The following is a 27,490-nucleotide window of genomic DNA, read 5'->3' as shown; positions in this document are numbered from 1 at the left end:
CCTGAAGGAGGGCATCAGAGAGAAGGTCTAGGCCACTTTGATTTTGAGTACCATAGTAGCCAAGTAATCAAACTATTCTGTCCTTGTTTAAACTGACTACACCTAAATTAGGGGAAAAGACCCTTTGGTGACTTTAAACACTTCTCTTGAGAAGTGACTGGATATTTTGGGCTCCCCAGTCACCCCTTTGTTGTGTATCCTTTCACTTGTCTCAAATTGTGTAACTCAGTCTTGGGCTCTCAGTTCACCTATAAAGATACTTGAAAGAACCTTGAAATGCTGGGGAGGGCTTTTCTTAACAGACTGTACCTCTTTGCTTTGATCAAAACCTGTAAAATTTGCTCCTTCCAATGTCGGCTTAAGGGACCTTACATTTTGCGTGTGTGTGTGTGTGTGCGTGTGTGTGTGTGCGTGTGTGTGTGTGTGTGTCAGAAAGAGAGAGAGACAGAGAGAGAGACAGAGAGAGACACAGAGAGAGACAGAGACAGAGAGAGACAGAGAGAGAGACAGAGAGAGAAACAGAGAGAGACACAGAGAGAGACAGACAGAGAGAGACAGAGACAGAGACAGAGAGACAGAGAGGGAGGCAGCGAGATACAGAGAGACAGAATCGGAGACAGTGACAGAGAGACAGAAAGACAGAGAAACCGAGAAATTATTAGAGGGATATACCTGGCTCTAGTAAAGACTGTGTATGATCCGACTGGTAGCAGGGTTGCATCTAAAAGAAATTTTAGAAAAAAAATTGTGCCAAATTGTATTCAGAATATAGTCTTTAAAATTGAGGAAAATATTTTTAATGTTTTAATTTGACTTTTAAAAGCCCATTTTCCAAAAGAAATCACTCTAATTCTACACTTAACCTTTGTTTATTGTTTGTTTGTTTAGTTTTTTGAGATAGGGTCTCATGTAGTCCCGGCTGGCTTTGAAATCATTACGTAGCAAAGGATGAGCTTGAACTTCTGATTCATTTTCCAAGTACTAGAATCATAAGCATGCCATATAACCACACATGACATATGAGGTGCTAGTCATGGAAGCCAAGAGTTCATGCAGGTTAGGCTAGCACACACCAACTAAGCTATGTTCCCAGTCTACCCTTATTTTACATACATCCTATAGAATAGGAAATTCATTTTTTCATGCAATCCTAAACTAGGCAATACTCAGTAGGTGTGAATAAGTAATACCCACCTCAAATGCTTTCTACAAGTAGTTTCTATACAACTATATACCCTTCTGCTTGTTCCCCATTCTCAGCTTGAACCCTTCTTTTTCCTTACCATTTCTACAGGCAGAATCTTGCTGTAAAGGAAATGTAGGCATATATGCTGCAGACCTTGGATAGAGATGTCAAATGTATAATATGAGCCCATAGCTAGACTTCTACAAGAATATTAGAGGAAAGAACAGACTTTTACAGAAATCCTAAGGTTCTGGAAATGTAATTTAGTGGTAGTATGCTTGCCTACCAAGCATGAGACCTTGGGGTTCAATCCTAGTACAGAGAGAGGGGGGATGGTGGAGGAGAGGGGAGAGGGGAGAGAGGAAAGATAGGTAGAAGGAAGAAAGAATAAAACCACCAATCAACACACAAGCACACACATAGCCCAGTGTCAAATACTAGGTTCCTTGGATTAATAATTAAGATTCTTTGAGGACACTATGAGATGTAGAACCTGTCCTTGCATACCTAGAGAAGTATCACAGGCAGATATGGATAGATACATTAGGGTGACCATGATTGTCATAGACTTTTATTTTCATTTTTTGATATAAGGTCTGATGTAGCCCAGCAGTAGCCTTGAACTTGTTATACAACAGAGGGTGACCCTAATCTTCTGACCCTCATGACTTCTGAGTGCTAAAAGTTCAGGCTTGCACTACCTTACCCAATTTATGTGGTGTTGGAGATCAAACCCAGCACATTTTAGGCAACCAACTTAGTTATAACTCCACCCTAATGGAATATACCTGATCTTGCCTAGGTTCATAAATATGAATGAGTCCAGTGATTCTCAACAAGTCGGAGTTTCCTTGAAAATTATTTCCTGTATCGATGGTTAGCTGCTGCAACAGATCCAAGACCTAGTAGCTTAACAAGCAGATACTCATACCGTGGGCCAATGAGGTGCTTGGCTGAATGGGATGTTCATATTACATGGAAAGCCAGGAATCCAAGAACTCTGTTTTGTGGTGAAATTTATAGCCTTCTGCATTGAGATGCTGGCAAGAAGCTATGTCATACCTGGAATGGCTGATTGTTCATCACTAAAATCAGCCCCACAAGAAAACTGTAGTGAGTCCGATTTTTTTCTTCTAGATTGAAAGAAGTTTTGTGAACAACACAGGCTCTGAGACCTGAAAGCAAATCTGGGAGGGATATCTGGAAAAATCTTTCCTTCCCTTCAGAAAACTGCAAGGGAGGGACTCTTTCTCACTATCTTTCTCTCAGTTGTTATGCACTGGGAACTACAACCAGTTAAAGCCAACATTGAGCACAGAAAAATGTGGTTAGATATCCTACCATGTTCCCACCATTTTATTGGTTATTGAACCCGTTTACAAGCTCCATATTCTTGAACATCTCTTTGAACATAAGAATGAACTAAAGTGTTTATCACTGTAGCTATTTGGTGTCAGTTTTCTATTACTTTCCATAAAAAAAAATCCTGATCTCTACAAACTGTTTCTTCATGTTGACGAACTAGATAAGTAACATTTAATTAAATACTTTGTTTTCAGTTGCTACATGGGCTTGGCTCAGTATGGTTCCATCATTAGGAAGGTGGTATTTCCTGTTCTCCATGAATGTCCCGCCACTTAGGTGAGCTACTTGGAAAGAGAAACCACTCAGAACATTCATGTTTCCAGAAGCCTTCATTTCTAGTTCCTATGATCAAGTGTGTTGTGTATTTTGATCTTTATATTCAACTTCATTTTTTTTAACTTTTTACTAAGATTACCTACTCCTGAGTCTGGCATGGCCTTAGAAGGGGTAAAGTGACACGATTCCTGCCCCTGAGACAGGGCCAGCAGGCATAGGCCTCCACAACTATCAATGGATGCTGTGGGTATAAGGTTTGTTTGTTTACTAATGTACACACACATTTTCATGTCCCTGCTTTAGGGAATGTTAACTCTTTTAAGATTAATGACTCCCTGATAATCAGTGACACCATGAGTCTGAGAGACAAAGGTGTGGCTAATGTCTCAGCAAAATGTGGGACCTTCAGGACAGCACTTATGTCTGTGGAAAAGAACTCTAAAAACATGAGTTCAAAAATATATAATTTCTCGACTACATAAAAATATAAGGATGCAATAATGAATTGTATTAGAGGCTTCACAGATCTAAGGGAACAGAGGCAGCTACACTATATAAAGTATATTTGGGCATGTGTTCATATATGCATGAATGTTTTCCAGAGCTGGCATGAAGTCCCGCAGACTGGGTGGCTTATACTGAAGATATGTATGTTCTCATAGTTTCAGAAACTAGAAATTTACCTATGCCAGGGTATCAAAAAGCTGCTTTGTTCTGAGCCTTGTCTGCCCCGTATAGGGCCATTTTATACATCTAATTCATGTGGTCTTGATTGTCTAATTATGGGGCTTAAATATTCTTATTTTATTATTATTATTATTCTTGGTTTTTTAAGTACTTACATTTCAAATGTTATCCTCTTTCTCCCCGTCCCATAGACCCTACCCCTTCCCCTGCTTCTACGAGGATTCTCCCACTTCCGCCCATCCACTCCCACCCCAATGTCCTGGCATTACTTTATATTGGGGAAATGAGACTTCACAGGACCAAGGACTTTTGCTCCTACTGATGCTGGACAATGCCATCCTCTGCTACATATGCAGCTGGAAGCCATGGGTCCCTCCATGTGTACTCATTGGTTGGTGGTTTAGTCCCTGGGAGCTCTGGCAGGGTTTGGTTGGTTGATATTGTTCTTCTTCCTATGGGGCTGTAAAAACCCTTCAGCTCTTTCAGACTTTTCTCTAACGCCTCCATTGGGGTCCCTATGCTCAGTCCAATGGATAGCTGCAACCATCCTCATCTGTATCAGTAGAGCTCTGGCAGAGCCTCTCAGGAGACATCTGTATCAGACTTCTGTCAGAAAGTACTTCTTGGCATCAGCAATAGTAACTGGGTTTGGTGGCTGCATATGGGATGGATTCACAGGTGGGGCAGTCATTGGATGACCTTTTCATCAGTTCTCACTCTACTTTTTGTCCCTATATTTCCTCTCATGAGTATTTTGTTCTCCCATCTAAGAAGGACTGAAGAATCCACATTTTGGTTTTTCTTCTTCTTGAACTTCATATGATTTATAAATTTTTTTCTTATGTATTCCAAGCTTTTGGGCTAATATTCACTAATCAGTGAGTGTATACCATCCATGTGGGTTCTTTTGTAACTGGGTTACCTCACTCAGGATGATATTTTCTAGTTCCATCCATATGCCTAAAAATTTCATGTAGTCATGTTTAATAGCTAAGTAGTACACCATTGTGTAAATGTACCACATTTCTGTATCTAATTCTCTGTTGAAGGACATCTAGGTTCTTTTGAGCTTCTTGCTATTATAAATAAGGCCGCTATGAACATAGTGGAGCATGTGTCTTTGTTATATTTTGGAGCATCTTTTGAGTGTATGCCTAGGAGTGGTATAGCTGGGTCCTCAGGTAGTGCTGTGTCCAATTTTCTGAGGACCCACCAGACTGATTTTGAGAGTGGTTGTACCAGTCTGCAATCCCACCAACAATGGAGGAGTGTTCTTATTTCTCCACATCCTCACCAGTATCAACTGTTACCTGAGTTTTTGATCTTAGCCATTCTGCCTGGTGTGAGGTGGAATCTCAGGGTTGTATTGATTTGCATTTCCCTGATGATTAAGAAGGTTGAAGTGATTTTCACCTCCAGATTGGAGAATTCTCTATCTTAGAAAAATAAATTGATGACATTCCTTTATTTATGCTCTGAAAGAAGGGCTATTAAGATAAGATATGTGTGTGTTCATGTATGTTTGTTCATGTTCATGTGTATATAGATATATGTATTTGGGCATGATTATGTATGTTTGTGAACATGTGTGTTCATGTGTATGTGTTTTTTGAGTATTTAAGTGCATGTGTCTGTGCATGTGTGCATGATTGTGAGTATGCATGCATGTTCTTGTGCATTTATGTGTTTATGTGTTATGTGTATGTGTATATATCTGTGTGTATGTGTGTATTTTTGCATGTGTATTTACTGACTGAGTCATTTTCCAGGAACCTCAAAACTTTTATCTAAATGTACAAAAATGTTCCCTGAAAAGCAATAGATCTCAGAGGGGTTGTGGTCAATGTCCAGGTGGCTTGCTGTATGTGCTCACTGTTCTGCTGAGGCCAAGCCCCACCTGCCAAGATCATTACAGAAGTTCTGATGAAATTCCTGCCAGAACTACCACCCCAGGCACAGACACTGTGTCCCCTGGGGACTCTTTGGCTGACATCCCACTTGCAGAGACCTTTTCTGCTCACTCTTCAAATTCTTCTGCTCCCTGGGTTGCTTCTCCAGCTCTTGCTCTCCTTGCTTCTGAGCCCTGGGCCCTCTGCAATTCCCACCTCATACGCACACTTGGCCAATGCGTTTTGTGAGCTTTGGTTCTTCAATCCCTCCAGAAGCCATCCCAGAAGTTATCTTTGTCATCTCCCAGAGGCCATCATTACGTTAGGACTTCCTTTCACACATACCTTCATGCAGCCGGAAGCTGAGTATTCATCTCTGCATCAGCTGACTTCATAGGACTGAGGCCTAAGAGAGAACCGTGTTATTCACAGGCTACATGCAATGGCTTAATCTTCCCCTAAGAATTGATATTCATTCCTGTTAGATTTCATTGTAGACATTGTTCTTGGTTTTAAAAATGGATTTTTCTCTGGGTCTGTATGATCTATTTCCCTTGGTCTCTTTTTGTTTTCTGTAGTCTTTTAATAGTTGCCTTTATCCTTAATATTTTAAATGTAAATGAATTATAAGTTACTAACTATGATGTTCATGGTTCTCCCTTGCTGTCACTGTTCCCCCTCCATCTTGGAGAGCTGTTGATGTACTTTTTATGCCCAATAGACTTGCCTGTTCTAGACACTGAACAACTATTGCAGATAATTTATAGCTTTTGAGTTTATGGTTTATTTTATTTAGTATGTTCTTGAAATTCATTTATGTTGTTTAGGTATTGGTAATATATTCTTTCAAATTGTCTTTAAAATTTTATTAATTTAATGTGTATATGTGTGTGCCTGGGTATATGGGTATGCACTGTATGTGTATGTGTAGTGTGAACCACTAGGAACTGAATCTAGGCTGTCTTTTTAAAAATCACTGAGTACATAAACAGTGTTTACCTCCCTTTGGTACATGAGGGTCATTTGGCTGTTTCCCAGTGTTAAGCTTATTTAGATGGCTGTTGGCATGGGCATAGAGGATTTTGTGTGAGCCTGTTTTTATTTATACTGGGTATTTTCATGCATTTCTTTGTGGAATTGCTAAATGATATAGTGACTGGTAATCAGTTTCTATAATTTGCCATGCAGTTTTTCAGAGTGCTCATGACATTGTATACTCTCAGGTAGTGGACTGTGGCTTTGTGCTTTAGTATGTCATCACCAAAACTTTTTTCTGAGCTCAATTTGTATTTCTTGATGATCCATGTTGTGAATAACCTTTTTATATGATTCTTAGTCAATCACGTCTTTTTGGTGAGATGTTTACTAAAGACTTGCCTATTTCTACATTAGGTTGGAAGGGTTGATTATTTCTAGATATAGTTCTAGGAGTTTTTATTTGCTATTAATAATTATTATTAGAATTATTATTAGTTATATTTTAATGATGTCTCTAAATGTGTGCAGCATATTCTGGTCAGCCAACTTCTCACCTTAATCATTCTGTTATATGCTTTTAGAAGGTTTTCCCACAGTCTTTCCTTTTCTTTTTACTCACTTAGATATTTTGAAATGAGACCTTTTTAATTTTTTTATCCCTTTCCCCCAACCTTTTTAATTTTAATGCAGTCCAGTTGAGTGTTTCTGTGACTTGTATTTTAGAGTTAAGAATCTTTGCCTACTCTGGTTATAGAGATCTTTCTCCTATGGTTTTTATTTTTTACATTTTGTGTGTGTGTGTGTGTGTGTGTGTGTGTGTGTGTGTGTGTGTGTGTGTGTGTGTTTGTCTGCACACACATGGGCACATGTTAATTCAGGTGTCATCCTCTCATTCACCTTGGAATTTTAATCAGGGTTTCTCACATTTACTAAGAACTCACCAAGCACAGTAGCCTGGCTGCCAATGAGCCCACGGATCCACTCTTTGACACTCCAGCACTGGGATTTCAAGCCTTAATAATACCTTGCTCAGCTTAAAAATTTTTTCTTTCTTTTTCTAATGTGGGTTCAAGTGTTCAAACCCAGGTCCTTCTATTTGCTAGGCAAATACCTTACTGACATAGCTACTTCCTCAGCTCCGAACCTAAATTTCATTTTACTGATCTCGACTTATCCTAGGCCAATATCAAAGCAACTTCATGATTCTCGTTTTGTAATAAGTTTGGACGCTGATGTTACTTGTCTTCCAACTTTCTTTTCTTCAGTGCTGCAATGGGCTTCTACCTTTCAGTGATGCCAAGCACATAGTTTGAGGAGTTGTCAAATTCTTCAGAAAAGGTGGTAGGGAGTGAGATGGGGGTAGTGTTGGGGTTATTGGTGGTGGGGTGAGGTATAGAATAGTGTGCTGCTGGTGGGGAGGGGAATGAGGTGGGGGTGGGGTGGGGAGTGAAGTGGGTGGGGCTGTGGTGGGGGTGGGGTGGAGTGGTGGGGGGTTAGTTGGGAGGTGTGGTGCTGGTAGGGCATGGGGAATGAGGTACGAGGTACGGTGCTAGGGAGGAACTACTAATAGTCTGACTGCAAGTGAGCCTTATTTGTTCAGTTGTGCTATTTTGAACTTCTTGGGCTACATACAGTTTTCCATTTTCATCAGTTTAGAAACTTAGACTGTGTTTCTCCAGATCTCTTTTTCTCCTTTTTTTTGAACTAGTTCCCAACATGCTCATACTCTCAATGATGATTCATGCACGCACAGGCTGTGATGACTTCCTTCCATCATTTGTTCTCATTTCATTACACTGGAGTATTTCTAATAATCATTTTTTTTTAAGTTTACCAGTGTGTTTGAGACACAGGGCTTTCTATATGCAAGCTAGCTTCAAACCTGATATGTATGAGAAGCCTTGAGCATCTGAACCTCCTATGTCCACCTACCCATGCTGAGGTTACAGATGTGTGCCACTGAGACAGTTATGCTGAGCAGTGCTAGGCATGGAGCCCAGGGTAGCCAGAGTTCTCGACAAGCACTTGGCCCACTGAGTTACATCCTAGCCCCACTAGTGGCTAATCTGTCATAGTGCTGCTCTATGGATATTTATGTCACTTACTGTAAGTTTCAATTTTAGAATTCCCTCTTGGTTCTTTTCTAAAAAACAAAGCAAAAACAACAGCACACACACACACACAAACACACACACACACAAACGCACACACACAAATATACACATAGACAAACAGATACACAGACATAGATACACAAACACACAGCTACCAATACAGACACACAGAAGCACAGATATATGTACATAGACCCATGCCCAGTCACATATATATACACACACAGATTCACACAGAGACACACAGATATACACGTAGACACATACATAAACACACATACAGACACATAGATATATACACAGACACCCAGACACCCAGCTACACAGAAATACACACAGCTACTCATACAGATACACAGATATGCATATAGATGTAGTGTGTAGTTTTTTACTACCCTGCTTTAAGCTCTGTGTAGACTTCACTACCAGTTCCACCTAGTTTCCCTTGAATCTGCAGACGAAACACACACACACACACACACACACACACACACACACACACACACACATACACACAATCTTTAGGTTATCTTTATATGCTTTAGCTTAGTGGTTGGGCTCTTCTAAGCCTTCCTCTGCTGTCACACCCTTCTTTTAACTCCCAGTTCAGCATCTCTGAATCTACCCTTGACTTTACTTGCTCAGTTACCTTTAGTCCTAGCTCAGCCTCCTAAATTTGCCATCAACTTAGCTGTATTTCTAACTTCCCACCTGCTTCCCTAGATCAGTTGGGGAAGTAGTCAATGTCCACTGTGCCCTAGATCTTACATGGCTGGTGGCGCTTTCTTCCTTAGAAGCCTGGTGAATGTTTTCTCCTCTCCTGCATCTGTTAGCCTGCCTTTGGGAAAACTGAAAGTCCTGCCTATTCGCCCCAGTTCACTGGCCACTAGCATCTTGATTGATCAATCAAGAACCAATTGGGGAACAGAACGTTCAGTGTTCACGCATAAATTCCTGATCAAGGCATCAGAACCACCTCCTTCAAACAGACACACAGATACGCACACAGACGTATTCACAAAACAAACACAGGTATACAAATACAGATAACACATACACACATACAAACACACATACAGAGACATACATAGACAAACACACATACACATAGACAGAGATGTACATACACAGATATACACATAGACATAGAAGCACACAGAGCTACCCAGACAGATGGATACACACACACACACACACACACACACACACACACACACACACACACACACGGACACTAATTTTTCTAAACCTATAGATATAGTTGTGCTTGGTCTTTTAAGGGATTGTTTGGTAGAAAATTCTAGTTTAGGGTTTTTCTTTGTCTGGATTCATTTACTCAATCATGTTGAAGTCCACTTGATATATAGTTATTTTTCCTATGGTTTGCCTTTTCTTGCTTGGGGCTTTTAGAATCTTCATTACTATTGTCCATTCGAATGCACCTCAGTGTTTACTTCCTTTACTTCCTCCTAGTAAGTGGTAACTTCTGGGAGGTTCTGAGCCTTCATTTCCTGGGGTTCCTTTTCCTCTCTACAACTGTACTTAGATATGTGCTAGAACACATGCTTAGCAGGGGCCAGTTTTACCCTCCAGGTGATACTGGCATAGTCTACAAACATCACCTTTGGTTCTGACAACTCGAATGTGCTACTGACATCTAGATAGCAGAGGTCAGGGAGGCTGAGGAAAACTCCAGGAGCCCAGGGCAGCTCCAGACACAAAGAAGCATGTTGTCCAACATGCCAACAGCGCACAGCTGCTGAGGTCACCTAAAAGCCATCTTAGATGTCACACACATGTACATGCACACACACATGAGGAAGAGAGCTCTACCACTGAGCTTTCCTCTTACCCCTGATCTTTTTCTGATACTATTTAAAACAGCATTTCTTTCTCTTTCCCTCCATTCCCCCTTTTTCTTCCCCTTCCCTTTCTATTCCCGTTCTCAATCTTTCCCCTTCTTTTCCTCCCTCCTTTATTCCTCCATTCCTTCTTTCAGCCCTACTCCCCACCAATTCTTTGTTCATTCTTCTGGACCCTTTTTTTCCCAACGTGGAAAGGTTTAATGAGAGAGCAAGAGTAGAAGAGGGGAGAAGTAAAGACCGGACATGAGCATGTGGAGGGAAGCGGGGGAGGGGAATGGGGAGAGAAGGGACAGAGAGGAAGAGCAAAGAGCAAGAGCCTTCTGGGCCTTCTTAACCTTTCCTTCCCTTGTTTTTCTAAGTTAGGGTCTCACTGTATGTAGCAGGCTGGCCTGGAACTCATCTAGTCTTCTTCCCTCAGATTCCAGAGAACCTGTCTCAAAATTAAAAAATGGAAAGAATGAGCTATAACTGTGTCCACAGGAAGAGGTGCTTAGCACTAAAACCAATAGCAAATGGAATCTCTTTACCCCCTGCCCACCCCATGCCCTCTGTTTCTTCATATATATATTCCTTCCTTAGCACTGTATCCAAGTTTTTCAATTAGCATCTGTTATCTAATTACTTCTGTTTCTAAATTTGGATTTATTATTGGTGTGTGTGTGTACATGTGCATATGTGTATGTATGATAGCAGGTATGTGGATGTCAGATGTGCAGATAGTTCCTTCTTTCTCCCTTTATCTGACTTCTGAAGCTTGATCTTGGGTCCTCAGGCTCACACCAGGCAGCAGGCCTGCTTACCCACTGACTGACCATCTTGCCAGTCTAAATTTTCTTCCTGAAGTTTTCTGGATTATGCTTACTTTCAAGGTTTGTGAATGACTTTTCCTAACTATTCTCAAAGGACTCCCATCTGCAAATATCATCACATTGTAGATTTCAACATCTAAAATTTGGAAAAACACATTTAGAACATTATATCTCCACTGAAAAAATACTGAAAGCTATCTTATTTATTTTTTATATTTAGAGATAATTTTTCAAATTTAGATTTTTTTTTTAGCTCACGTTAAGTACTAGGTTTTAGGATCATCTTTTCCAACACCCCCAACTCTTTTTCTGTTCTTTTTCCTCTCTGTACATTTCTCCTTTAGTGTTTTCCTCTGGGATTTTGGGGCACTAGTCCAAGACAGGCTATATAATGCTGCACTGGGAGTTCCCATCCCAGTCTGAATTAAGAATGCTGTATCTGAGGTCTTTGGATCCACAGGTGGCTTGCTTTCAGGCTATTCAAATATAGCTTGGTTTTCTTTCTTTTTCAGCCTGCAGCTGGCTCAGATTCCTATGAGTTCAGGGGAAGTCAGTGCTGTCCTCTTCCACACCGTGTACTTCCACATCTCAGACCTCAAGCCTAATGCAGGTCAGCCATGTGACACAGAACATTGTTCTACTGAACTGCTCTGATGAGCCTCTAGTTCCCATCACCAGCAGCCATATGGTTTGGCTCAAACTTGCTGTTTTGTCTCTTTCCTGTGGACTTCACCCTCCTTTCTGAAGTGCATTTCCTGTTCTTTCTAAAACCTGGTAGGGTATGGATGTAGTCTGTGTGTTGAAGGTCCAAGTGCTGGATGCCAGAATACTGAATGTAATTGAGCCTTCCCAAGGTGTGGCCTCATGGTAGTAGGTGGTTGGGCCTTTGGAAAAAATGAACACAGTTTTTTAAGGGACCCTGGTTGATTCCTGTGAGTGTGAATTGTTATAAAGTAGCAAGTCTGACCCCAGAATCTCTCTGTTTCACCACCTACTTTTCTCATTTTTCAGCTACCTTACTTGAGACTTTCAGTCTACCAAACTGTGAGCTATTTCAACCCTTTTCTTTACGTTGAACATCTGGGTGTTTTGCTGTAGCAATACAAAATGGATCAATATATTTTATTTACCATTGCTTTGTTTTTAAAAAAGAGAAGATACTTTGATATGTGAATACAGAACAGGGGTGTTATCAATATGACAGGACTTTGGAGGTAATTTAGTCCTTCTATTTCCTAGTATTTCTTCTGGTGATCTATAAACAGTATACAGATACTTCAAACTACATCTTGTTGGCTAAAATGGAAATAGTCACACAAGGATGCTTTTACACTCTTTAAAAGTTAAAAAAAGGGGCTGGGGATTTAGCTCAGTGGTAGAGTGCTTACCTAGGAAGCGCAAGGCCCTGGGTTCGGTCCCCAGCTCCGAAAAAAAGAACCAAAAAAAAAAAAAGTTAAAAAAAATGTTAGGATAAAGGGTAATACATAAAGCCCTTTGTGTTGAGATAAAAGTGGAGGAAGAGTAGCTTGCTGGAGAGGTGAGAACTCCAGGCTGACTTCTGGGCTGGATTCTGACCCTGAAACCCAGTGTGACAATCATTTCATGGTCATGTGTACAGTCACTTCAGCCCTAATGCAGAGAGGATTCTAGGAATGAGATGCTTCTACTGCAGTCAATGACCATGATGAAGGGTGATACCTATGAGCTCTCAGAACAGGAGAACATGTGTGTCAACTGGGCTATAAGGGACCTGCCTTAATATTTTCTTTTCTTTCTTTTTAGCAGCAAGGAGGATGGCCAGTTTTGTTTATTAACCAAGATTGTGAGAATGCTGGCAACAATAATCAGGCCTGGACTTTTACAGGGGTCTGAATTCACAATCTCACCTTCAGACACAAGTTCACAAGTTTTTAGAGGGCCCCATAGATGTGGATGTATGTTGCCCTCATTCCCACTAGAATTACATTCTTACTAGAATTCTCACAGACTTACCAAGGAAAGAGTAGAGCCTGGTCATTCAAAAGGATCCTGGGAGTTGGCAGGTGAGGAGCCTAATTTAGAAAACATGAAGCAATGCTGCAGCCTAGACTGGTAGAGAGAGAGTGGAGAGCTCACATGGGCAGAATCAGGATTATGGTGGAGTTGTTGTAGTAACTTCTGGGGTGAGCTTGGGAGCAGCAGGCCTTGAGCAGGTAAGAAGCTTGGGATGAGGGCAGTAGTCAGTGAATCACTGAGTCTCTGAAGAACGCTGAGGTGTTTTTGTTATTGAAATTAGAGATGTTGCTGAGAAATGACAGGACTTTGGAGGTGATTTCTGAAAACATGGAGCCTATCTGGCCTCTCTTCCTCTCTTCCTCCTAAAGGTACATCTCTGTTTGCGATTGCGGAAACTTTGTCAAGAGACCGGGACCCACTAGGGCCCATAGAGATATTGCTGAGTAAAAAGCAACAGAGAGGTGTTCATTCCCTCACAGCTCTAGATCCTTCCTTAACTGTGCTTGGGTTTGTAGGTTGCAGGGCAGTCATTCTGTGGAATTCCAGCTTTCGAAAGATCAGTTATTACCTAGAGCAAGAAACCAGGCGATGGAAAGAACTGGAATTTGTTTTTTCTGACAACAATCTCTGTTGGGATCCTGCCAGCTTTCACCCCACCTACTCCTGAGTCCTCCTTTCTTTACCTGCTCACCCATCCCCTGACTCTAACCACCTTATGTCTGTGAACAGTAGTGATACTCAGCCTGTGCTTGACTTGTTAATTAGATTCTTGCTGAGAGGAAAGTGAATCATTATCTATGTAGTTAGAGAATTGATTTCACAATACCCTCAGCAGAAGACTGAAGTTATTCTAAGACATTTGTATCTTTCCTTTCTCCCCTTAATACCTCTTTGAATTGTCAGACTTAGATTTTCCTTTGTGTGATTTTGTGTATGTGTGTGAAGATGTATGTGTGTCCATGTGTATGTTTGAGGTGTGTGTGTGTGTGTGTGTGTGTGTGTGTGTGTGTGTAAGGATTGTGTGTAATGCATGTGCTTATGTCTGAGAATGGCTATGTGTGTATATGCATGTATTCATGGAAGTCAGAACACAACTTCAGGTCATTCCTCAGGTACTGTCCATCTTTTTGAGAAAGGGCCTCTCACTAGCTTAGGGCTTCTCAGGTTAGGCAGAGTGGCCAGTCATAGAGTCTCAGGGATATGTCTGTTGCTACCTCCCCAACACTGGGATTATAAACTAGTGCTACCAAACCAGGACTTTTTCAGCATGGATTCTGGAGATTGCACCAAGGTTCCTGTGCTTGCATGACAAACACTTTAAAACATCTCCTCCAAACACTCCTCCATTGTTGGTGGGATTGCAGACTGGTACAACCATTCTGGAAATCAGTCTGGAGGATCCTCAGAAAATTGGACATTGAACTGCCTGAGGATCCAGCTATACCTCTCTTGGGCATATACCCAAAAGATGCCCCAATATATAAAAAAGACACGTGCTCCACTATGTTCATCGCAGCCTTATTTATAATAGCCAGAAGCTGGAAAGAACCCAGATGCCCTTCAACAGAGGAATGGATACAGAAAATGTGGTACATCTACACAATGGAATATTACTCAGCTATCAAAAACAACGACTTTATGAAATTCGTAGGCAAATGGTTGGAACTGGAAAATATCATCCTGAGTGAGCTAACCCAATCACAGAAAGACATACATGGTATGCACTCATTGATAAGTGGCTATTAGCCCAAATGCTTGAATTACCCTAGATGCCTAGAACAAATGAAACTCAAGACAGATGATCAAAATGTGAATGGTTCACTCCTTCTTTAAAAGGGGAACAAGAATACCCTTGGCAGGGAAGAGAGAGGCAAAGATTAAAACAGAGACTGAAGGAACACCCATTCAGAGCCTGCCCCACATGTGGCCCATACATATACAGCCACCCAATTAGACAAGATGGATGAAGCAAAGAAGTGCAGACTGACAGGAGCCGGATGTAGATCTCTCCTGAGAGACACAGCCAGAATACAGCAAATACAGAGGCGAATGCCAGCAGCAAACCACTGAACTGAGAATAGGACCCCCGTTGAAGGAATCAGAGAAAGAACTGGAAGAGCTTGAAGGGGCTCGAGACCCCATATGTATAACAATGCCAAACAACCAGAGCTTCCAGGGACTAAGCCACTACCTAAAGACTATACATGGACTGACCTTGGACTCTGACCTCATAGGTAGCAATGAATATCCTAGTAAGAGCACCAGTGTAAGGGGAAGCCCTGGGTCCTGCTAAGACTGAACCCCCAGTGAACTAGACTGTTGGGGGGAGGGCGGCAATGGGGGGAGGGTTGGGAGGGGAACACCCATAAGGAAGGGGAGGGGGGAGGGGGATGTTTGCCCGGAAACCGGGAAAGGGAATAACACTCGAAATGTATATAAGAAATACTCAAGTTAATAATAAAAAAAAAAACTCCTCCAGCCAAATTACATGGTTTTTCCCATTGGCTCAGACTACGAAATAAAGTACAAAAAAAGCAGAGATCTCAGTTTGCTGTGAGACAATATTCCTTCAGAAACTGTTAGACTGTAATCTGCTAGTTTTAAGATCACGTATTTGATTTTCACATCATTAATTATTTTTATGTTGCTCTGACAATTACTTGATAGTAACAATTAGATGGTTTTAGTTTGCTTTACTGATTCAGAGTGTGTAGTCCATCTTTGGAAGCAAGCACATGGCAGAGCAGACATTCTATTAGGACACATGGAAAAGTACTATAGGAAGTGGCCAGAACAAGATATGGCTTCAGTAACCTACATCCTCCTTCTAGGCCCCACTGCTCACTTTTTGCCACTCACAACCATACTATGTTTAGTCATCAAGAATTAACTCATTGATTAGATATGAGCAGGGAAAAAAAGTATCACAGAACACACTGCCCAGCATTTCTCTGTCCTGTGAGTTCAATAGTCACTACTACGTACCACAATGCCTTAGAACCTTTAGGTTGCAAATAAGAAAAGAGAGAGGCTGAGTCTGCTCAAACCCTATTCTACTGCAATTCATGGCATCTTTAGAACAAGAAAATTTGATAGACATATGAAAGAGACTGTCAATCAATTAAGTGTTGTTGATTCACATGTTGTTAAGAATGCTTGACACACTGGGAATCTTACTAAAGAGTGGTAGACAGTAGTCCTCTCCTTTGAAAAAAATATGGTGTGATGGTAAATCTTGATTGGTAACTTGCTTTGGTTTGGAATCACCATTGAAACAAACCTCTGGGCATGTGCCTGTGAGAAAGTATCTAAATTAAATTAATTGAGGTGAGAAAAGCCATTCTACATATGGACAGCATCAGTAAAGGAGAAAGCCAACAATTGCCAGCATTCTCCACTCTTTGCTTCCTGATTGTGTATGTATGCAATGTGACAGTTGCTCTCTTGAAGCCATGACTTTCCCGCCATGCTGAGCTCTGCAACTATGAACAAAATTAATCCTTCCTTCCCTCTTTCCTTCCTTCCTCAAATTGCTTTTGTTAGGATTTTGAAACAGCATCAGGAAAAGTGGGAAATAGAATGTGTCTAGGAACCTTGGAGAACCACCTTAGGTAGTTTCTGGCAAATATGATAGAATCATCATGTTTGCAGAATAATTACTGCTGAAAGCACAAGGAAGAGAGCTGCCACACTGCTGCTTTTGTAATTAGAGCAGGAGGAAGCACATGCACAAGTGTGGGTGTACTTTTTCTACCTATGCCAAGCAGGACAGATTCAAAGCTACCAGAATTCTAAGTGGGACATACCGATTTGAAAAAAGGTCAAGAATTTTCTAGAGAGGTGAGATTTGAATTCAATTCTTTAAAAGTTACTCTAAAAACAAGGTATGTTTATCCACCAGCAATGATACATTTTTGAACCACCATATACAGTGAAAAAACACAAAAAATTTTTGAAGTTTTTTAAATCCCCAGCATGTTACTCTTAGATTCAGGACAATTAGTATTCTCAGGGATTCTCAGAATAATATGTATGTTAAATATACTTCTACAATCTTCACACTATTTGAATAGCTAACATTGTTGTTTAAGGAATAAAATACATTCTACTTAGTAATGAGAAGAATTATAACTTGTAGGAATATTCAAAAAACAAAAAGCATAATTTAAAGTTCAGGTCTCTCAGTACTGTAACAACCCTTCATGGAATCAATAGGTCATAGGACACAGAGAGTCATGGCAGGAATTCTTTGAAGCATCGTAGAGTGTAAGAACATAAGCTTCCTTTTCCTCATTTTCTATAACCAATGTGATCTTCACCTTTTAGGAAAAGGGCATTAAGAATTCTTCACATGCTGGCTGATGTCTGTGAGGAGTCTGATGGGCTCTGATGAACTCTGTCTAATACCAGAGGCATTGATGGAGAGGTCATAGGACATAGAGAGTCATGGCAGGAAGCCTCTGAGGCACTCTATGATCTATCTCCTGCAGCTTCTATAATCCCATACCTTACTCAATCATTAAACTACTAAAAGCTGTCTTGAGAGGTGACTACATAGCTCCGATGCAGGAAACTCTGGGTTCACAAACCAGGAGTGTTGGTGATTTCTGTAATTTCAACACTCCTGAATTAGAGGCAGGAAGACCAGAATTTAAAGTCATCTTTCTTAGTCAGGATTATATTGCTTTAAAAAAAACATCATTATCAAAAGAAACTTGGGGAGGAAAGGGCTTTTTTGACTTACACTTCCATATCACTGTTCATCATTGAAGGTAGTCAGGACAGGAATTCAAGCAAGGCAGGAACCTGGAGACAGGAACTGGTGCAGAGACCATGAAAGACTGCTGCTTACTGGCTTGCTTCCCATGGCTTGCTCAGCCTGGTTTCTTCTAGAAACCTAGGAGTGGCACCACACAAAATGGGCTGGGCTCTTCCTTATCAACCACTAATTAAGGAAATGCTTTTAAGTCCAGACTCATGGAAACATTTTCTTGATTAAGGTTTCCTCCTTCCAAATAATTCCAGTTTATGTGTCAAATTGACTTAAGACTAGCCAGCACAACATTCTCTGCTATGGAGCCACTTCTAATTCATCCCAGACTATATGAAGCTCTATCTTAATAAAATAAAGTAAGGGTGAGTACTGTTGCCAATGCGTACATTCATAGAGACTGAGGTAGGAGTACTGTTGGAAGTTCTAGTGCAGCCTGAAAAAGGGACTAAAATAGCAAAAAAGGGGGACTAAATAGAATTAAAATAAATAAAATTAAAACAGAGGAGCACTTATGCTGTCCTGTGTTTTATTTAGGATTTTGTTTGTTCCCTGATAGCCATGGCAATGGTATTTAGAATGACTCTGTATAGTTGATGCTCAGTTCATTTCTCTTGATAGAGAATAAACTTCAATATGTCAAGGGGATCAAATACATAATTTCTATAAAATAAAATATCTAGCATGCTGGGATATCAATGTTTTACCAGTTTGCCCGTTTTTAAAAAGAGGGTCACACTGTGTGACATAATGACTTTGAACTTATAATTCTTCTACCTCAGTCACCTGAATGCTGGGAGCTAGGGTAACAAGTGCATATCACTGTACTTGGAAAAATTTGACTTCTTCTGGTGACTGAGAGGTTAAATTTCCCTCACGTGTTGTCTGTACATATACAAGATAAACATTTACAAAGTCAAGGAGTGAAAGCACAAATGTGTCATGAGGTCTGACGTAGAACATCCTTCATCCACCTTGGGAACACTGCCTTAGAGGTTTGAGAGGTGGAGGAGGGTACATATGGGAAGGCTCATGGGAACAGGGAAAGAATTTGAATCTGATTTCTCATATTTCAAAGTATGAACCCAAACACCATACAAGTATGAAACATCTAGTTGCTACCTGGGATGATTTGAATGGCAATGGCCTACATAGGCTTATAGATTTAAATGGTTGGTTATTAGGATTGGTTATTAGGAAGTGGTACTACTTGACAGAGATTAGACATGTCTGTCTGTTTGCTGTCATCCTTTCTCCCGCACTTAATGTTTTCTTTTATAAGAGTTGTCATGGTCATGGTGTTTCTTTGGAGCCATAGAACAGTGACTAAGACAGTACCTTTTTGAGGTAAAATCACTAAGGACCATACTTCTATTCTCTTGATGATCTTTGTAGGGCACCCAGACTCCCTCACTGCATGTGCACTTTTATTACTGTTCCCCAGTCTTTTTATTTCTTCTAAAAATATCTTAAGGGTATGTATTGGATATTGAATATATTATAGTCCATCTTTTTCAGCACTCCACAGTCACAGACCCCTTTGTTCTCCTGGACATTGTCATCTGCATACGATCATCTCATATATATGTATGATTTTATATGATTATATTAAAAATTCTAGGAACCAGACATGAGAGAAACACATGATATTAGTCTTTCTGTGACTGACTTAGTGTGCTTAATGTCTCCAGTTGCCTCCATTTCTCTTCAAATGACATGACTTCATTCTTCTGAAAAACAAACACTGCATAAATGGTTTCTTGAGGTTCTGAGTGTGACACTTGAGTGCTTAAGATTTATACTGGGTTTCCGCCTGCATCTGGAGCTGACCTGGTCTCACATATCTGTACCCAGATCCCCTGGAGAGAAAGCAGGACTCTTAAAAGTGTAACAATCCTGAGAGCACAAAGGGAGACCACTATTTCTGCTCACATTTCTGGCCCAAGAAGAACCTGCCTGGAGACCTCTGGACACAGAAACTGAGTAAGAGTCTGGGACAGGATCCTACTGGTTTCTGCCTGCACCCAGAGTTAGCCCTGTGACAGATCCCTCTGGGAAAAAGCTGGTCTCTAGGAGTGCTCACACACAGAATTAAAGGAGGGTCAATCCACTGTCAGAGACAGCAATACTAGCTAATATCAGAGATAACCAGACGGTGAGAGGTAAGCACAGGAACCTAAACAAGAGAAACCAAGACTACTTGGCATCATCAAAGCCCAGTTCTCCCACCAAAGTAAATAATGGATGTACCAACACACCAGACAAGCAAGATTTGGATTTAAAATCACATCTCATGATGATAATAAAGGACTTTAAGAAGGACATAAATAACTTCCTTAAACGAATACAGGACAACACAGGTATACAAGTAGAAATACTTAAAGAGGAAACACAAAAATCCCTTAAAGAATTACAGGAAAACACAACCAAACAAATAAAGAAATTGAACAAAACCATCCAGAATCTAAAAATGGAAATACAAACAGTAAAGAAATCACAAAGGGAGACAACCCTGGAGATAGAAAACCTAGGAAAGAGATAAAGAGTCATAGACTTGAGCATTACCAACAGAATACAATCTTAGGGGCAGAAGATACCATAGAAAACATTGACACAACCATCAAAGAAAATGTAAAATGCAAAAAGCTCCTAACCCAAAACATCAAAGAAATCCAGGACACAGTGAGAAGATCAAACTTAAGCATAATAGGTATAGAAGAGAATGAAGACTCCCAACGTAAAGGGCCAGTAAATATCTTCAACAAAATTAAAGAAGAAAATTTCCCTAACATAAAGAATGACATGCCCATAAACATACAAAAAGCCTACATAACTCCAAATAGACTAGACCAGAAAAGAAATTATTCCTATCAAATAATAGTCAAAACACCAAACACACAAAACAAAGAAAGAATATTAAAACTAGTAAGGGAAGAAAGTCAAGTTATAAATAAAGGCAGACCTATCAGAATTAAACTACACATCTCACCGGAGACTATAAAAGTTAGAAGATCCTGGGCAGATGTCATACAGACCCTAAGAGAACACAAATGCCCACCCAGGCTACTATATCCAGCAAAACTCTCAATTAATATAGATGGAGAAACCAAGATATTCCAAAACCAAATTCACACAATATCTTCCTACAAATCCAGCTCTATAAAGAATAAGACATGGAAATCTCTAACACGAGGAGGGAAACCTTACCCTAGAATAAGCAAAATGTAATCTTCTTGCAACAACCCAAAAAGAAGATAGCCACACAAAATAATTCCACCTCTAACAATAAAATAACAGGAAACAACAATTATTGGTCCCAAATATCTCTAAATATCAATGGACTCAATTCTCAAATAAAAAGACAGAGACTAACAAACTGGATACATGAAGAGGACCCAAAATTTTGCTGCAAACAGGAAACATATCACTGACAGACAGACACTACTTCATAGTAAAGACTGGAAAACAATTTTCCAAGCAAATGGTCCCAAGAAACAAGCTGGAGTAGCCATTCAAATATCAAATAAAGTGGAATTTCAACCAAAATCTATCCAAAAAGGTAAGGCAGGACATTTCATACTCATTAAAGCAAAAATCCACCAAGATAAACTCTCAATTCTGAATGTCTATGCTCCAAATGCAAGGGTAACCACATTCATAAAAGAAACTTTATTAAAGCCCATAGCATACATTTCACCACAAATAAAAACAGTAGGAGAGTTCAACACATTACTCTTATCAAAGGATACATCATGGAAAAAGAAATTAAACACAGACACTGTGAAATTAACAGAAGGTATGAACCAAATGGATTTAACAGATGTCTATAGAACATTTCATCCTAAAACAAAAACAAATGTAATTTCTTCACAGCACCTCATGGTACCTTCTTCAAAATTGACCATATAATTGGTCACAAAAGAGGCCTCAACAAATACAAGAAGATTGACATAATCCTGTGCATCCTATCAAATCACCATGGACTAAGGTTGGTCTTCAATAACAAAAATGACAGAAACCCTGCATAGACATGGAAGCTGAACAAGGCTCTACCCAATGATGACTTGGCCAAAGAAGAAATAAAGAAAAAAATTAAAGACTTTTTAGAATTTAATGAAAATGTAGGTACACCATACCCAAACTTATGGGACACAATGAAAGCAGTGCTAAGAGGAAAACTCTTCCACATAAAACCAGATACACTGAAATCAATAGAAGAAAAAGTAGGGGAAAGCCTTGAACACGTGGGCACTTGGGAACATTTCCTGAACAGATCACCAATGGCTTATTCTCTAAAATCATGATTTGATAAATGCTACTTCACAAAATTGCAAAGCTTCTGTAAGGCAAAGGCTGTCATTAGGATAAAATGGCAACCAACAGATTGGGAAAAGATCTTTACCAATCCTGTATTGGATAGAGGGCTAAAATCTAATATATACAAAAACTCAAGAAGATAGACTCCAGAGAATCAAATAACCCTATTAAAAATGGGATACCGAGCTAAACAAAAAATTCTCAGCTGGGGAATATCAATCAAATGACTTAGAAGTACCTAAAGAAATGTTCAACATTTTTAGTCATCAGGGAAAATCAAATCAAAATAACCCTGAGATTCTACCTCACACCAGTCAGAATGGCTAAGATCAAAAACTCAGGTGACAGCAGATGCTGGTGAAGATGTGGAGAAAGAGGAACAGTTTTCCATTGTTGGGGGGATTGCAAGTTAGTACAACCACTTTGGATATCAGTCTGGAGGTGACTCAGAAAAGTGGACATAGTCTACCTGAGGACCCAGGTATACCACTCCTGGGCATATACCCAAAAGATGCTCCAACAGATAACAAGGACATATGCTCCACCTTGTTCATAGCTGTTTTATCTATAATCACCAGAAGCTAGAAAGAACTCAGATGTCCTCCAACAGAGTAATGGATATAGAAACTGTGGTACATCTACACAATGGAGTACAACTCAGCTATCAAAAACAATGACTTCATGAAATTATTAGGCAAGTGGATGGAACTAGAGAATATCATCATTAGTGAAGTAATCCAATCACAATATATATATATATATATATATATATATATATATATATATATATATATACCAACCCACATATGGTATGCAGTCACTGATAGGTGGAAATTAGCCTAACAGCTTGGATTACCCAAGATAAAATCTACAGACCACATGAAGCTGAAGAAGGATGACCAAAGTGCGGATTCTTCAGTCCTTCTTAGAAGTGGGAAAAATATCCATAGGAGAAGGTAAGGAGACAAAGTTTGGAGTAGAGTTGGAAGAAATGGCCATTCAGAGACTGCCTCACCTGGGGATCCAGCCCATATATATACAGCCACCAAACCTAGACAATATGGATGAAATGCTATTATTTGGGCATGACATAGTCAATGTAGTCCTGACTTCAGAGGAACTGCAGCTGCCTGAAATGGGACGACACAGGACTAGGCCTGTCTAATGTTGATCATTGATCGGGAGAATGTGGTCCTTCGAATATGCTTGGCCCACAGGGAGTGGCACTATTAGGAGGCATGGCTTTGTTAGAATAGGTTGTCTTTGTTAGAGGAAGTGTGCCACTGTGGGTGTGGGCTTTGAGGTCCTATGCTTAAGGTTCACTCCCAGTGGAAGAAAGTCTCCTGGCTGCCTTTGGATCATAATGCAGAACTCTTAGTTCCTTCTCCAATACTGTGTCTTCTTGGATGCTGCCATGTTTCCCACCATGATAATAATGAACTAAATGTCTGAAACCACAAGCCATCCCTGATTAAATGTTGTCTTTTTTTTTTTTGGTTATTTTTTTCGGAGCTGGGGACCGAACCCAGGGCCTTGCACTTCCTAGGTAAGCGCTCTACCACTGAGCTAAATCCCCAGCCCAATGTTGTCTTTTATAAGACTTGCCATGGTCAAGGTGTCTCTTCACAGTAATGGAAACCCTAACTAAGGGGCTTTACCCTTGCTAAACCATTGGCTACTGATGAATTCATTTCATTTGAGAACACACTGAGAAACACTGGAGTCCAGTGGATGGTTCCAAACCCATGTTCATATAGACTGTGCTGGTTAAACTCAGGGAGTCAGAAAATAAAATAGAGAAGTCTGACTGCCAGACCAGCACTTGTGTAGACGCATGGTGACATGGCAATGATGTGGAGACATTAAGAAGTGGGGGTGGTAACAATCAGAGTGCACTAGACACACATATATCAAAGAATGAATGTAATAGAAATGATAAAAATGTCATTGTGTACATTCGCCACATTTTCTGTATCCATTCCTCTGTGCTTTTAACATTTCTAGCTCCCATGGGGCCCAGTTTTCAGGTCAGGAAGGGCTGTGTAGGCACCACCATGCGTTGTCTTCTGCACTCCACACAGAGCTTCAATTGCTGTCACAGTTTACAGACTAGTTACTTCTGTTTTTGTTTGGACTTTCTAATAGTTGCAGTTTGAATAAATATTAAAATTACTTGTTTGATACTATTGAGAGCAGAGGAACTTTCAGTTGCTCCCAGTGACTGTGCCTGCTGACTGCCTCTGCTCTAAGGGAAGCCTAACTCCCTCTTCAGGCACCAGTGAATGGTCTCAGGAAACAGGCCAGCCAGTGTCTCTAGTTGCACCACCTCCCAAGGGACACATCTCATTGTCCCCTGGCAGATTCTGAACCTGAACTTCACTCACAATGTGTGCAATCCAATTCTAATGGAGTCTCCACTTTGATATTTTCTGTCCTGCCTTACTGAACACCAACTCTGTTTCCTGAAAGCTGTCCTCAACTCTGCCCCAGGGGCTGCCTGGTGATGAAGTTTAGTTTCAGTTTTCTTTCTTAAACCTTATTGTCCTGGCTCTACACTCCTTGGTTGCTGACAAACGAACAATAAACTCATTGAAGCCCGTGGTGAGATTCTTTTTCCTCCCTTTTCACTTTTGACTTTTTTGGTGTGTGATATGTGTGTTCAAGTGTATACACATTCTAGGGTTTGAAGTTTGGTGTTTTCTTAGACCATGTTCCACCTTTTGTGGTGATGGAACAGAGTCCATTACATCTGGACCTCACCATATCTGGCTAGATTGGCTGTCCTATGAGACCAGAGACCTGCCTTTCTCTGCCCTGGAGCCAGCACTGGGATTGCAAGGGTGCTGGGGATCTGGTCTAATGCTGGCACCACAGGAACTTTCTCTCTGGAGCCAGCTCTCTACCTTTAGATTCCTTTTTGGGACAACATTAGTGTAACAGTGAAATGATGAAGGAATAGTATAAGAATAAGGGAAGGTCCAAGAAATGATGCATCCAAGAAGGAAAGAACATGAAGGCACGATAAATGATGCCCACAAGTCAGGTTCTCAGATGCAGTAGATGTGCAGTTAATACACTATGGTCTCACAAGAGAGAAGGATGAATTGGGGGAAAGAATAGTCGTGTTGACTACCAGCCCTGGAGTTCAGGTATTCAAAAGGCATTTTTTTTAATAAGAGAAGTTATACATTCTTTCTATCTTCCACCAGACACTGCCTAAATTACTTCACTCTCAAAATTGCACAAGACGCAAACCACATCCCACAGTACCGTGCACATTGAACACTTCAGCTTCCATTACTCTTGTGTCCAAGGCACTGGCAACACCTGTGCTGTGAGAACATGTGCCAGTAATCCACAAAGCAGTGTGGCTATGTCTAAATCTGGCTAGCTTTGAGACATGGACCTGAAGACCTAGAAAGAGATCAGGGTAGGCAGAGTCCTAATCCTGTGCATTAAATCACCACTGTCTCCAGCCTGAGTGGCAGACTTCCAGAAATATTAGGGAATACATTTCTAAATGCCAGGGTGAGGCAAGGTACGCTTTGTAAATGCATTGCTGCGGCTCCTATTGCTTTTAGCCCTATTTTTTTAATCTCCAAGAAAGAAATAAAAAGGGTGGTTCCAATAAGAGTTAGGGTTTAAATAAAACCAGGATAGATTGTTCTTGGATAATTTGTCACAATGTAGAATTTTTAATCTAATTTTGGCTATTTATTTATTTAGAATCTGAACTCACCTAACAAGTAAATATCATTAGTAATATTCTGTTTTTTTCCGCATTTTTTATTAACTTGAGTATTTCTTATTTACTTTTTTTTATTTTTTTTGTTGTTTTTTTTCTTCTTTTCTTTTTTTTTTGTTTTTTTTATTAACTTGAGTATTTCTTATATACATTTCAAGTGTTATTCCCTTTCCCGGTTTCCAGGCAAACATCCCCCTCCCCCCTTCCCTTCCTTATGGGTGTTCCCCTCCCAACCCTCCCCCCATTGCCGCCCTCCCCCCATAGTCTAGTTCACTGGGGGTTCAGTCTTAGCAGGACCCAGGGCTTCCCCTTCCACTGGTGCTCTTACTAGGATATTCATTGCTACCTATGGGGTCAGAGTCCAGGGTCAGTCCATGTATAGTCTTTAGGTAGTGGCTTAGTCCCTGGAAGCTCTGGTTGCTTGGCATTGTTGTTCATATGGGGTCTCGAGCCCCTTCAAGCTTTCCAGTTCTTTCTCTGATTCCTTCAATGGGGGTCCTGTTCTCAGTTCAGTGGTTTGCTGCTGGCATTCGCCTATGTATTTGCTGTATTCTGACTGTGTCTCTCAGGAGCAATCTACATCCAGCTCCTGTCGGCCTGCACTTCTTTGCTTCATCCATCTTGTCTAATTGGGTGGTTGTATATGTATGGGCCACATGTGGGGCAGGCTCTGAATGGATGTTCCTTCTGTGTCTGTTTTAATCTTTGCCTCTCTATTCCCTGCCAAGGGTATTCTTGTTCCCCTTTTAAAGAAGGAGTGAAGCATTCACATTTTGATCATCCGTCTTAAGTTTCATTTATTCTAGGCATCTAGGGTAATTCAAGCATTTGGGCTAATAGCCACTTATTAATGTTAGCTACTGGTTTGCTGTATATGGCTTTTACTATGTTTAGGTATGGGCCTTGAATTCCTATTCTTTCCAGGACTTTTATCATGAAGGGGTGTTGAAGTTTGTCAAATGCTTTCTCAGCATCTAATGAAATGATCACGTGGTTTTGTTCTTTCAGTTTGTTTATATAATGGATCATGTTGATGGTTTTCCGTATATTAAACCATCCCTGCATGCCTGGGATGAAGCCTACTTGATTATGATGGATGATTGTTTTGATGTGCTCTTGGATTCGGTTTGCCAGAATTTTATTGAGTATTTTTGCGTCAACTATCTACTCAATGATAAGTTGGTCAGGAAGAAGGAATAAAGAAAGAAATTAAAGATTTTTTAGAATGCAATCAAAATGAAGGTAAAACATACCCAAACTTATGGGTCATACTGAAAGCGGCGCTAAAAGGGAAACTCTTATCTCTGAGTGCTTCCATAAAGAAATTGGAAAGAGCATACACCAGCAGTTTAACAGCACATCCGACAGCTATAGAACAAAAAGAAGCAAATATACCCTAGAGGATTAGATGGCAGGACATATTCAAACTCAGGGCTGAAATCAACCAAGTAGAAACAAAGAGAACTATACAAAAATATCAACAAAACCAGGAG

Source organism: Rattus norvegicus, chromosome 17 (assembly GCF_036323735.1).
Source record: "Rattus norvegicus strain BN/NHsdMcwi chromosome 17, GRCr8, whole genome shotgun sequence".
Lineage (NCBI taxonomy): Eukaryota > Metazoa > Chordata > Mammalia > Rodentia > Muridae > Rattus > Rattus norvegicus.
The sequence above is the reverse complement of the archived record's forward strand: the minus strand, read 5'-3'. Positions refer to the sequence as shown.